The 14,262-nt window shown below is 47.8% G+C and overlaps 1 protein-coding gene and 1 long non-coding RNA gene across 3 annotated transcripts in view; one reads left to right on the top strand and one right to left on the bottom strand.

The window, feature by feature from the left end:
• LOC109290306 overlaps window positions 1–13,942 on the top strand; it is an 18,406-nt gene extending 4,464 nt beyond the window's left edge. Inside the window, exon 3 of the long non-coding RNA XR_002095569.1 lies at window positions 13,435–13,942. This is a non-coding gene — a long non-coding RNA (uncharacterized LOC109290306). The remainder of the gene's footprint in view (window positions 1–13,434) is intronic.
• The window catches only part of LOC109290305 (leukemia inhibitory factor-like), a 50,187-nt gene that overhangs the window by 28,986 nt on the left and 6,939 nt on the right, over window positions 1–14,262 (bottom strand). The window contains exons 2-3 of one of the 2 annotated variants that reach the window (XM_019506745.1): window positions 9,480–9,595; window positions 8,870–8,978 (exon numbers count right to left, since the gene is read on the bottom strand). The gene's annotated coding sequence lies outside the window, so the exon portion shown is untranslated. Of the gene's footprint in view, window positions 1–8,869; window positions 8,979–9,479; window positions 11,560–14,262 lie in introns of those variants that run through there. The other variant, XM_019506744.1, reaches the window with a different exon arrangement.

Here is a 14,262-nt window from a genome sequence, read left to right on the forward strand (position 1 = left end):
TATATATATATATATATATATATAGAGGCAAAGTCAAAGTGATACCCTACAATTTCTGCCTCTTACTTACTGCTTAGATTGGGACTGTCCAGTGCATGCATGGCACCATTCACATAGAGATGGGCCCTGCCCTGAAATCTTACAGCCTAACAAACAAGGACACGCAAGAAGTCACTTGATCGGGGCAGAGCAAGGAGCAGAACCCATACCGCTCCAGCTGCACAGCGAATTGCTACAGGAAGGACAACTGAAGCAAAAGCAGGGAGCTAAAGGCTGTTCTGAAACTCTGTTTTCTTGCTGCATAAGAATGCTTAAATCAGTAATAATGTGGCCATTGCTTGTAAGCTCTCAGGGCTTTAATGCGAAGAGCAGCTCAGGTTTCAGAAACTGCAGTTAGGGTCCTATGCACTGCACCCAAATTCCCTGTTGCAGTAGTGAAAAAGTGTTCAAAAAGGCCTTCAAGGGAAATACCCAGCGTAGTGTACCCTGTCCACAGTCACACTTATATCCTGGCACTACATATGAAAGCTGATTTGCCTGACATGGAATAGCCACTGATTGTGACTGTGTGGCATGTATACAGGGATTGCCAAATTAGGGAAGAACCCAGGCCTTCCTAGTCTAGTACCCTGCCTCTGACAGTGACAGCTCCAGCTGCTTCCCAAGAAGAGCTACAAGCTGATGTGTGATAATCAGTCCCTATTCCAGGTCTCATCTTGATCCCTGCTTGTTCCTGAAGCACAAGGTTTAAATTCCTTTCCAAGACTGTGAGTATTTGTGATAGCTCCAGATTTCCTTCTTATCCATATAAATGCCCACATTCGGTGTCCATACTCTGTTTGCCTGCCACTCTCTCTCTCTCTCTCTCAACTACATCATGCTTAAAGTACCTGGGGTCTTTTCTCAATCATTCTAGCTCAGCTGGGCAAAATCCAATAAGAACTGTTTTTAATTAATTTAATTAATTGCAGCTGTATTTGACCAAATATCCACTGCACAGGCCTCCCAGGACCACTTCCTGCAGGGACTGGATGATGAAGTCTTGGGATTACGTTGTGTCATGTAGCATGGAGCTCCGAGATGTGATTATAAAAGTGTTAGAGCCAGAGCTGTTTATGCTGATCTTCTGAAAAATGGGGGAGCTAGAGAAAGCAGGACACCGCTCCAACCGACTTTCCATTCCGAATATGTAAAACCCAAACCTTTCCTTTGACTCCCAGTGTTGCCAAGCTGAAATGGTCAAAAATCATGAGACTGATTCCCAAAATAATGAAATCAGTTTGCAGCACCTTTGCAGAGTGCTTAGCTCCTGGGTAAGGGCAGGTTAGTTAAGCAAATCATCTACAGGTCTACAATCATTACATATAAATTAAAGCATATTAAGTTCCTGACATGGAAGCACTCATTTAGACTGAAAAAATTTTAAAATTGCCATAATTTAGTCCTTCTCAGGGGAGAAATTCTCTATGGACACCATAAACCCAAATAAGAGTTTGTACATGGGGGCTCAGTGTGCCTTCAGTTATGTGTTGACTTCATCACTTCAGTTGATTTTTCTTTACTTGCTGCCTGTCCCTGTTTAGACATAGCATGAACCAAGGTATTGGGGTTTGAATAAGGAAAGGGGAGCCATCAATGCCCATTGGAAGGAGCATTTTGAAGACCTTCTCAACTGAGACTGTCGTTGGTGAGAGTGTTCTCAACTCCATCCTGCAGCACCCAGCCAGAGATGAACTTGGAATCCCTCCACGGTGAAGAAAGCCATCAAGCATACGGTGAATGACAAGGCACCTGGAGCAGATGGATTCCTTGCTGAAATCTTCAAGGACGGGGGAGAGGAGCTCACAGCACAGCTCCATGCTCTCATCTTAAGGATATGGAATGACGAGGAAATCCCAGATGGCCTCAAGGATGCCACAGTCATACTAACCTTCAAGAAGGGAGATAAATTACACAGAGATCGCCTTGCTGTCCACCACAGGAATCATCATTGCAAGAACCCTCCTGAACCATGTCCTTCCACTTGCTGAAGACCGCTTCCTGGAATCTCAGTGTGGGTTTAGGGCATCAAAAGGCACAATCAACATGATCTTCACTGCTCATCAACTGCAGGAAAGATGCCAGGAACAACATACATCTTCCTACACGGCCTTTTTCGATCTCATAAAAGCCTTTGACCCTGTTAACTGAGAAGCACTGTGGAGGATCCTTCTGAGGTACAGATGCCCACCAAAATTTGTCAGCACTCTCTGCTGCTCCATGACAGTATGTGAGCAGTGGTCCTCAGTAATGGATCTATCACTGATCCCTTTGAGGTTAAGACTGGAGTTAAACAATGCTGCATCATCACTCCAACTCTCTTTTCGATATTCCTTACTACAATGCTACATCTGACCACCAACAAGCTTCCAGTCAAAGTGGAGCTAAACTACTGAATGGATGGTAAACTGTTTCATGTAGGCCGACTCCTAGCCTAAACCATGACTACCCCAAAATCAGTTATCAAGCTCCAGTACATTGATGATGCTGTAGTGTGCGCTCACTAGAAAGTAGATCTTAAGGCAATCATCAACATCTACACTGAGGCATACAAGAAAATGGGACTGAGGCTTAACATTCAGAAGACTAAGGTCCTTCATTAACAAGCTCTTAACAAGCAGTCCCCAGCTCTGGTAATTCAGATTTATGGAGAGACTCACAGAAGGCTGACGTTGACAAAAATATCCAACATCACCTCAAATTTGCAAATGCGGTCTTTGGACGCTGAGGAAACAGATGTTTGAAGACCACAACTTCAGATTCAAAACAAAGCTCATGGTTTACCAAGCAGTCATCATTCATACCTTACTATATGGACATGAGATTCAGTCAACATATAGCAGACACCTCAAGTCACTGGAGACATACCATCAACACTGCCTGAGAAAGTTCCCTTGAATCCAGTGGGAAGACATATGGAGCAACTTCAGCCTCCTCTTGCAAGCAAACACCACGAGCATCCACCAAGGCGATAATCATTTGACATTGCCTTAGCTGGGCTGGCCACATCATCCAGATGTCTGACTCCAGACTCCCAAAGCAAGTTTTATTTTTCCAGCTCTGTCAAGGTGTACGCTCAAAAGAAGGGCAGAGAAATCACTTCAAGGACATCCTCAAGGGCAACTTGAAAAAAATGCAACTTTGACATCAACTCGTGGGAGACTATCACCCAGGATTGCCCCAAATGGAGGAAAAGTCTGCTGCAAGGATCTCAGTAATTTCAAACCTTATGACAACAACAGGACTTGGAAGAGCAGGAGAGGCAGAAACAGTGCATCATGGGTCAAAGAATCCAGAGCCACCCACCCTGCACAGAAACATGTACCCAAGTTGCAAAAGAACCTGTCACTCCCAAATTGGCCTTGTCAGCCACTTTCAGAGCCACAGATAAGCCATTCATGAAAGACAGATGATGACAACTTCATCACTTCTGTTGATTTGCCTTACTGGCTGCCTGTCCCTGTTTAGATACGGTGTGAACCAAGGCAATGGGATTTGAGTAATGTGTTTTCTATCCCAGTTCAGTCACTATCTCCTATGGTGGCAAATCACATAACCATTTCATGCCTCAGGTTTCTCATTTAGAAAATAAGGGTCATACAATAGTCATAAAACACCTGAGGTACTGAGACAACAGAGATCTGCAGAGGTGGGTAAAGAAATGTTGTTCTCTTTTCCCCATCTGCACTTTCAGTGTAGGTGGCTTCTATTTTAGATTAAGAGACAAAACAAACATAACAGCTCCATGACAGTGGGGAAGAGAAAAAGTGACTCATTTACTTGTTCAAGAAGAAATACTTCTTTTCCTGAAATGTATGGTTAACTACTGGGACTCACTGCTGCAGGATATTGGTACAACAAACAGCTCAATAAAGTTAGGATGTTGTAGAGAGGTAAGAACCTGCATGTTTTGGGGCATACAATTTGTGGGAGTCGGGATGGACTATTTCTCCTTTGCTATAGATGGGAAGTATCCTAGACTAGCTGGAGCAGTGATGTAACCTTGTATGGATGACAACTCTATAGTTGTTATAACATGCTTCCAACCTATCCACCCTATGAGTCACTCAGGAGAAAGATCTTAAGAACCAGCTTCTCTACCAACTTCTCAAACCACCATTTGTAGTTCTCAAAAACTGCAATTCCTTCTCCACCAGACGGCACTCTGCTGGTTACCGATGATCCATAGACCACCAGCTAAAAATACTCACACCTCAAGTGCAGACCATAGCCCATTTTCTATGCATAATGGATTTAAAAAGTGGTACTTTTATTTTTCATTTCAGACATAAGCAGATCTGTAAAATAGTAGTATTCCCAAACAGGAGTCCCATTTTCATGGTTCACAGGTATAGGGAGAGTTCTCGGTAGATATATTCCCAGAGATTTTGGGACTGGACCTGATGATCTGCTGAGGTCCCTCCCAGCCTTACAATCTATGAATCTATGATTGTTGATTACACTTCCAAATACTTCACAAGCTCTACGGAGAATTCATTACTGTGCCCATGCTTCCTAGCTTTTCAGCATTGAATCACTTTAATTGATTCCCACTATTCGCCGGCATTTCTGCTAAACATTCTCCAAGGGTCTTAGGACCCATTGTTGCTGGCTATCACTCTAAGTAGTCTTTCTTCAGTCTTTACACATCTCTACTACCCCATTCACCTTGGTGGGTTTTCAGTGGTCTCCATCAGACTTTAACTTTGGTCAGCATACAGTCTAGGAGTGGAGCTCTGACAAATGGACAAATGGATGATCTCCTTTGTTCCAGTCACTTGTGCAACTAAACTGGTTCCAAACATACTGGCGCCTCCCTTTCTTTTGGATTAAACCAGCAAGGCTGAGTGTGAAACACTGGTGTGTGGGCAGATCAGTGTCTCCATACACACTGCCCAGGCTTCTGTACACCGGAGAGGTCACTTGAGCTTCGCTTTATCTTTCAAGCAAGGATTACATGCAGGGAGCTGATAATTCAGCATAATTCTGTTGTCTCAGGAGACAGACAGATGCCTACTATCAGGCTGGGATATTCTTTAGCTCTCCTCCATATGGTATTATGCCCCTCTTGTAATTGTGGAAGGCCTTTAAGAAAAAGACATGTCCTACTACCAGCATGTGGTTGTTGGAGCTTCTCTTTCAACTCAGGCAGTTAAGGGCATGGATTAGGAGAGATGGTCCAGAGTTGGATCCTGATGTGTTCCAGCTACAATACTACAGCATCCCCTATGAGTGAGTTAAATGTTGTTAGGGAAGGGATTGTGCTCTCCTTAATTCTAGTATTTGCACTCAATGTTGGCCATGCTATACTTTTTTAAAAAGAATACAAGAAAAACATTGGTGACATGGCTGGGGTTGGTTCCAGGAGAAATCTCTCCTACCCTAAAAGGTAGGGCAAGGTGGCACCTTGGGCACTAACCAGTTCAGAGAGGCTTGAGGTGTCAAAGGCAACAACCTACTTAGTCACATGCATCATGGGTGCAACAATCTCCAGATGGCAAGAGAAGAGACCCAAAGGAAGGATGAAAGCCCCACAGGATATTGTGTTGCATGGAGGATGCCCCAGGTACATGTGGTGCTTCACAGATACGGCTCTCCTCTCTTAGTCACCACTTAAAAGACATGCAAGGAATCACCGGTGGGAACCAAGTGCAAAGAGAAAGATGTTGATCATGGAAGCCCAAGAGGGGGAAATGTGGGCTGCTCATCAGGGGTCAGGACCTCTCAGTTACATCAGCTGAAACAAGATAAAAATGAAAGATGGATGGGGAGAGGAATTTTCAAAGCCAAGTTGAGTTAAAAATAGCCCGTGTAACTGCACTGACTGTGTGTAGTTTCTTAATCTCTCTGGAACACGTCACAACTGTCTCATGACTCTGGAAAAGGGAGCAAGACAGGAAGGAAGGAAGGAGGCTGTAGACTTTGTAGGAACTCAAGATCCTTAAAGTGCAATAAACTAAGCAGAAGGAACTTGAGTTGGCTGGGTGCTCGCAAGAATCCCAATTAAGTCATTTTGGTTAAGTATTATCCTGCCAGCAGTTTCCTTTCAGGGATGTCATGGGCATTCTCTCAGATCCAACCTCTACTTGCCATTCTCTCCACCAGTGATAGCTTATGAATATATTATTTTTCAGACTGCTCTGACCCAAGGCATCTTCATCAGCGGCTTGGATGAGGGCAGGGAGCAGATTCAGAAGGATTTGGATAGATTGGGAAAGTGGCATGGGCAGCTGGTGCCTCCTGAGTTGGGGGGTGGGGGGGCACTTGCCACCTCAGTGGACAGTCAGCAACCGGGGGGAGGTCCCCCCACAGCTGATCCTGCCGACCAGCTGGGGGGAGGGAGGCCACAGCTGATCCCGCTGACCCACAACTGGCAGCGGCACGTCTCTGGCACTTCTGGGTTAGCGGGATCAGCCGCGGGGGGACTGCTTCTCCTGGTGCACTCCCTGGCCAGCTTTCTCATGGGGGGCACCAGTGCTCGCACCTGCCACTGCTGCCCAGGAATGCTGCAGTCAGGGGGTGCACCAGCACTCTCAAGGGGTGTACGTGCATCCTCGTACACCCCCGACGTGTTCTGTGGGCAGAACAGAATAGGATGCAGTTTAACACAGATAAGTGCAAAGCGATGCATCTAGGGAGAAAGAATCACCGACACACCTGCAGACTGGGAGGTGACTTTCTAAACATCACAGCAGCAGAAAGCAATCGCAGAGTCATAGTTGACTCCAAAATGAACATAAGTTGTCAACATAACAAAATGATAAGTAAAGCCAACCACACTCTTTCATGCTTTAGAAGGTGCATCATGAACAGGTCTAAGGAGGTGATACTTCCCCTCTATGTGGCATTGGTAAAACCACAGCTGGAGTACTGCGTCCAGTTCTGAGTGCCACACTTCAAGAGGGATGTGGATAACTTTGAGAGGGTTCAGAAGAGGGGTAGTTGTACGGTTAGGGGCCTGCAGGTCAGGCCCTATGAGGAGAGATTGAGGGACCTGAAGCTCTTCAGCCTCTGCAAAAGAAGGCCAAGAGGGGATCTTGTGGCCATCTATAAATTAATCGGGTGGGAGCAGCAAGGAATAGGGGATACTCTGTTTAACAGGGCACCCCTTGGGCTTACTAGGAACAATGGCCATAAACTGACAGAGAGCAGATTTGAATTAGACATTAGGAAAAATTTCTTTACGGTGAGGGTTGCCAAAATCTGGAATGGGCTTCCAAGGGAGGTGGTGCTCTCCCCTACCTTGGGGTTCTTTAAGAGGAGACTGGACAAGCACCTAGCTTGGGTCATCTGACCCCAGTGCTCTTTCCTGCCCAGGGCAGGGGGTCGGATTCGATGATCTACTGAGGTCCCGTCCAACCCTAGAAATCTATGAAATCCCAAATTCTATTCTTAGTGTCAGAGTTTCAAAGGCAGGAGGGAAAAATGTGATCGTCTAGTCTGACTTCCTGTATAATACAGGACAAAGACTTCCCTGAATTCATTCTGTTTCTCAATTCACTGACACACATTCTTCTCCAGGTCAATGGCTTGCTTGAGGACTACATCAGAAGGGGTCCAGTATATTCAATAAGGAAGGCTGGGAGGGGTTAATGATGTCAGTACCAAAGGGGTTTCCTAAGCAGGCTCTATCAAAGTCCTTACTGAAACTAATTTCCCATAACCTTCCATGCCTGTGTAAGAAATGAGTGGGAATGAAAGGAGAACTTCTCTTCCATGGAGAGGGCCGGCTTGAGGTCTGTGTACCTCCTCAGTCTCTATCCAAGGACAATCAGTTGTATTTTATCCACGTTCTTTAACTTTAAAATGAGTGTCATAGAACAGAAGTCTGGCCAAGCTACCAACTCCATGGCCGGTTGGACAAAACCCAGGAGCTGAACATATAGCCAATAGGAAACAAACTCATTCCCACAGGTATTAGACCTGGGAACTGACATCAAACCTGGCCTGGGGATAGCCCCAGCTGAGGAAAGGAGACGAATTCTTGCAGGGCATCGTAGCAACGTTCCCCGCTCCACCATTCTCAATCTGGATTCTCAGCTTAGATAAAGGCTTGGGGTGAGGTAGGGAGATCCCACAGGAGCTGAGAGCAGGTGTCAGGAAAACACTGGGCCTGGAGCTGAGTGAGGACATATGGGAAAAGGGACCATTGGGCTTGGCTGTCACAGAGGATGTGAGGGGGCAGGGCTGGCAGGGGTATGCAATGCAGACTCTGCTCTCACTCCAGGGGCAGGGTTGAGGTTAGATATACAACTGTGTTGCTAAGAGCTGGACCTGCCCCAGATCACAAGGCAGCTGTCCCCTGCAAAGTGCCTGCAGCCATTGGTTCCTGAGAAACTTCCTTCTCCAGCTTAGAGGCACTTTATTTTTAGCTGGTGACTTAAGCAGAAGTTATTCATTAATGTATGAGGGTAGAGGAAGTATTGAAAGCAGGCAGCTTGTTCCAGGTCCCTCAAGTCTTAAAGCAGCAAATCGAACCTGACCCACGTAGCTCCTGCTCCACTCGCTTCGCCTAGGTATTCTCTCCCCTTCTTCCATCAGCCCTTCCCCAGCCTGACAGTGAAAGGAGCAAACACGAGGCTACCTACCCTGCTCAGAGCTGCTGTGCGAGCTCCCAACACCCTCCAGGCAGAGGAGCATTTCATGAATGCAGATCAGTGGGGGACAGTTGGTGTATCCTTTCCAGAGCAGAGAAGCCTGTGAGCTCGGTTTTCCCTGTACCCCAATCCTAGGCCTCTGTGTGACTGCATAGGGCACGGGAGAGAAAGGCAAAGGAGCAAAGGCTCTTTCAGAAGTGAACTAGTGATGTTAGGACCCCAGTGCGAGATACCTTCAAAGAGCTTGATTTTCAGAAGGAAGGTGCTCTGTGCTTCTACCACTTCAAGCCAGGTAGATCAGCTCAATGCATTGCAAAGGAAAGTAACCAGGCATAGATTTTCCTATGAGAACAAGGAGGATTTTACTTCATAAGACCAGCCCGTGTGGAGAAGTGAAAAAATGAGGGTGTGAGCACAAGTTAGCAATATCAATGTATTTCTTTACTCTGTGTATTAGGGGGAGTTTGGGGCTGAGGCCAGACCAAGTGCCTGGTCTGCTAGATGCTGTCCATACATGTGGCAAAAAGCAATCCCTGCCCCGATGAGTTTACAGTCTCAATGGACAAGGCAAAGAGTGGGTACCATTAGCAAAGCCATAGCCATCCTATGTTGATTGTTTTGATCAATCACAGTATCAGGTGTAGCAACATGGATGACACAATTATTCAACAGCCTAAGGCCAAGAAGCCTGACAATACACAGATGCCTCCTCCCCTCCCCCAACACTTCCACACTGAATTCAACAAGCATTCACAGGGAGGACAGAACAACTGGGTAGGTGTGTGGGGCTGGGGGGAGGAGACAGCGTGCAAGAAAGGTGAGATCTCATAGCAATGCACTTACTTGTCCACACCTAGGCAGTTCTATTTGCTTCCTCTTGGATATCATGCTTATGGGCGTCTTGGAGGAGAGGTTTTATCAGAAGAGAGGGAGGATCATCCGTGGGTTTGGGCACTGGCCTGAAACATGAGAAATATGTAAATTCCCTGTCCTGCTACAGATGGCCTGTGCGAGCCTGGGGAAGTTGCTTAGATTCTCTGTGCCTTCCTTGTGCAAAATGAGGGAAATAGCCCTGCCCACCCAGTAGGACTGTGAAGAAAAGTGCTCAGGAAATGGGATAATGGAGGCCAGCCAAGTACCTTCAATAGAGGGACAAGGGAGGGGGTAGCAGGGGAAACAGGTATGGGCAGATTGGTTATACAAGTGATCACAGCTCTCTCTTGTGGCCAGTCAAAGGACTGCACATCCTACCCCAAACGATCAAGGAGGCCAAGCTTTGCTACCTAGGTGCATGTGGCCTGGCAGGCCTGCAGATACTGATGTTGAACTCATATGAAAAGAAGCGCTGGTAACACTCTCATCTAGTAGGGTGCAATCATTAATCCCTGTAAATAATGGGACTAAACCTAGGAGTCCCAGGCATGAATCAGGACCCACTCTGCCTGGTGCTCTACAACTATGAATTTTCCTACCATGTCACAGCTAAAGGGGTCCCAGCTCTCAAGACACAGTGACTGGTGCTTCAGGTCTGATTTCAACCCCCTTCGCCAAAGGAAGAATCCGCCCGCCTGTGCCCACCTTCCATTACCAAAGGGCAGGGCAAATAAAATATACCATGTGTGAACAGTAGCACGAGGGCTGTGAGGCCACCAGCGCTAACAATGCCACTGAACCACCACAGCTACCCCACAGCTCTGCCTATCCGATCAAAAGCACCAGACTCTCTTCTGGTCTGTCCTTTCTTAAGGAGCAGCAAGGCACTACAGAGTAAGGGAGGGCAAGCAGTGACAAGTCTGAGACCTAACAGGTGGTCGCTTCCTCCTCAGCAGAAAATTTCCTGATACAGCAGAGCACAATTATTCCCCCCAGGGGAATGTTATTCCAGTGCCAAGTGGGATGGCAGCAGTGCCCAGCTCTTGCCCTGGGTGTCTGCACAGGAATAAGGGTGACTGAGGCTCTGCAAGCCAGCTTCCTCCCCTGACAAACCCTTGGCTATGTGGAAAAACCATTAGAACAAATGCGATGGTATTCTGGACTGATTTCTCCTGATTTTCTATGTGCAGATAACTGGTCTGGTTTGGCAGTTCACTCATTCCTCCAGGATGAACTGACGTACAGTCCAGCAGAGCACAGCGACAGGAGGAGTGGGTCTGGTCAGTGTCCCCATGTAGTCAAGCCCTTGGACATGGCTGAATCTGGGACCTTTCTCTCAGCAGGCAGAAGCTCACCCCTCTCCCTGCTACACAGCCCCTTCCATCTTCACTGCTGCAGGCAGGTCAGTCCAGGCAGGAGTCAGGCTGTCTTGGAGTCTCCATCCTCCCCAAGGAAGTTGTGCTCTCACGTTCCAAAGGACCTTGGGCCTGGAGCTGGAGCTGGAGCTGGAGCTGGAGCTGGAGCTGGAGCTGGGTGGGGCAGGTGGAGATGGCCTGGCTTGATCACATGACAGATTGCAATTGCCATAAAAGTTTTCCTCTGATGATAGGAGTTAGGAAGACTTTCCTTGGGGCAGGTGAGCCCAGAGCCTAATGCAGGGGTTGTTCACATTTGTCCTCTCAAGTTGTCTGGGAGGGCTATTTTCAGAGAGAGGGTACTCAACTAGACAGAACACATGGTTGAGCTAGAAGGATAGCTTAGTGGATAGAGCTCAAGGCATTTGAATTCAAATTCCTATGCAGATGTATGTTTCCAGTGTGACTTCTCACTATGCTGTGCCTCTGTTTCCCCACCTGTAGAAAGGGAAGACTTGTGAGGATAGGGTCCAAGAATAGTTGAGAGGTGCTTAAGTACCATGGGAAAACCTGACAAAGACCTCCAGTAGAGGGACAAGGGAGAGGCAGGTCAGTAGCAATTCCTTTGCTTTCTTAACAAAGAGGGAATTCTGCCCTTTTGAACAGAGACACTGCCCTTTCAAACCAGTGACGTTACCAAGGGACACTGCCCTTTCAAACCAGTGACGTTACCAAGGGACACTGCCCTTTCAAACCAGTGATGTTACCAAGAGGCCAGCACAGGCATTCATAGTAGAGGGAGCTGTTAGGTGTCACCTGCACAAGATCAGCAGCAATGTGATGAAGCCTGGCAAGAGACCCAGACCTGGAAACCCCTGTAAGGGGCAGCAGGACCAGGAGATACTTTCACAGGACCTTCTGGTTCACTGAGGTTTCTTCTAGGCTGTGAACTAACACACCCCATGGGAAGGATGGATACGGTATCGGGGACTCACATACTTGCCATGTGGAAGCCTGGTGGGGTAGACTGTATCAAGGGAAAGGAACTGAGGCAGTACTCCAAGGCTGTGGCACTGCAACCCTGCCCCAGCAAGCTGCTTCTTTGCCACCAACACCCTCTGCATGACCATTTCAAAAAGGCCTTTCAGAAAACCCTGAAGCAGCAGCACTATTTCCTCTTGGCACACCAAAGGACCTCTGCTATTTGCACGTGTGCCTGACTTTCTGGGCAAATAAACTCAGCATGGGCCAGGCTGCAGGCACCTCAGATGTGATGAAGCAGTTGGAGCAGAAGCAGGAACCTGGGGGCAGTGGCAGTCACACCAGCCCCACGCTGAGCCCCCTTGAGAACATGGAGATTCTCCCATGGCGCTATCACTTCCTGTCCTCCTTTATTTTCTGATTTCATATTCCTGAATATTCATATTCAGACATATTCCAAATGTCTGAGCAATAAGGCCCTTCCCGGGGCGGAATGCCCAGAAGGAAGGGAGGGCTCTGGGAGGGCAGCCACATGGGTGTTATTAGTGACCCCAGCAGCCTTTCCTGGCCTTGGGAACTCTATGCATAAAGAGCCCCACAGCTCTCCTATTCTCAGTGCTCCCTGATGTAATGCTTGTGGATTGCTGGTGCTTGCTTGTGGGGGGAGCCAAGTCAGGGGGAGGGAGGGACAGGACTATAGGGCAGACCGTGTTCCTGGAGTACATCAGTCCTGCCCCCCTGCACGCTGCTCTGTGTTGGCTTCCTGGCTGCCCTGGACTCCTGATGACTCAGAAAGATCCTGCCATAGCTGTGGCCAAGTGGAATCCCATGCATGTGAATGGCAGCAGCCCATGACCACACGTTCACAGGACTATGATCACCCCCAGGGCCAGGCAGCAGGAGAGCAGGCCAAGGAGAGAGGTTAGCGCAGCACAACAGGTCGTTGAGAGACGAGCTTTAGGGATGAGTGGACTCGGCAGGTTTATTTATTTGATTTATATCTTGCCTTACAATAAACAACCAACCCGCAGACAAGATTCCCCCAAGGGCAATGACAAATGGTACCTGCCAAAGAGGCCTGCTGGATTTGAGGGTCTGTAGGTTGGCCAGATTCTTCCCTCACTTTTTGGGTGACAAAGAGAGTGCATGGGCTGGGCCCCATTCATTCCCTGGAGGCAGAGGAGAGGGATTGCAGCAGATTTGCAGCCAAGGGAGGTTGATGGCCTTGTAGAGGCTGCAGACTGGCCAGGTCCTTTGCCCTCATTTCCAGTGTTTGGGATCCAGGAACATACCAGCTCCTTGACCCAGCTCTACCACAGACTTACTGAACAACCTTGGGGAGGTCAATGGTTTGCTCCGTGCCTCTGTTTCCCCTTCTGTGTAACAACCTTCGCTGCTCTGGGACACAATACACAGCGAAAATGAAATGGGAAGAGCTCCCAATGCAGAGTAACAACGGGTGGAACGAATTTCCATTAAAATTCTCATGTTTCAAGCTGGCCCCATGGGGAAGTGCCCCTGCCAAGGGGAGTTTAGACCGTACGGCTGAAGATGGGATGACAACAGCTTCAACCCTGGATTGCAACCAGGTCCTTGGACATGACACTTGGTCTGTCCTCCACTGGTACCATAGGAATAATAGCATTCCCTACCTTAGCGGGTAGTCCATTCACAGTGTTTGATGAAGGAGGCTGCAGCCTACAAAAGGTCAAGTCTTTCTAAACAAGTTAGTCTAAGTTGTTGCCCTGCTCTGCCTCCTGCCTTTGAGGGTTGCTGATAAATACACTAGACTGCAAAACACAAGTGCTGGGGGAAACAGCTAGAGACCATAGAGGGATTTCCAATGAAGGAAAGCTTTGCTTGTGCTCAGCTTTAATGAAAACATGTAGCAAAAGAAGAGTGAAGTATATGGGAAGGAGTCTGGTAATCCAGTGCCTCAGGGCTGCTACTGGTTATTTTCCCCTTTCTAAAAGTATTATTTAGCTTCTGATGACATCCCTTCCCCGCTTCCCCTTGAAGCACTGGGCATTGACCGAGGACAGAAGTGGGAGATTATGGGTAGCATGCACTGGTACTCCTAACCAGATCGCCTGAGGAAGAACTGTCAGGTTTGGGGTCTGAAAGGAATTATCCTTCAGCTCATACTAGCAAGGTCTACTGCAGGGGTGGGCAAAATGCGGCCCGCGGGCCGGATGCGGCCTGCCAGGCCATTCTATCCGGCCCATGGGCCCCCTAAAAAAATTTAGAAAATGAATATTTATCTGCCCTCGTCTGCCTGTCATATAGCCCTCGATGGCTTGCCAAAATTCAGTAAGCAGCCCTCCGCTCAAAATAATTGCCTGCCCCTGGTCTATTTGGAGTGTTGCCTTCCTCCACAGCATAGTTTGGTTCACCTCCTATGATCATCTGAGGATATT

This window comes from Gavialis gangeticus, unplaced genomic scaffold (assembly GCF_001723915.1).
Source record: "Gavialis gangeticus isolate Ggan-Ray unplaced genomic scaffold, GavGan_comp1, whole genome shotgun sequence".
NCBI lineage: Eukaryota > Metazoa > Chordata > Crocodylia > Gavialidae > Gavialis > Gavialis gangeticus.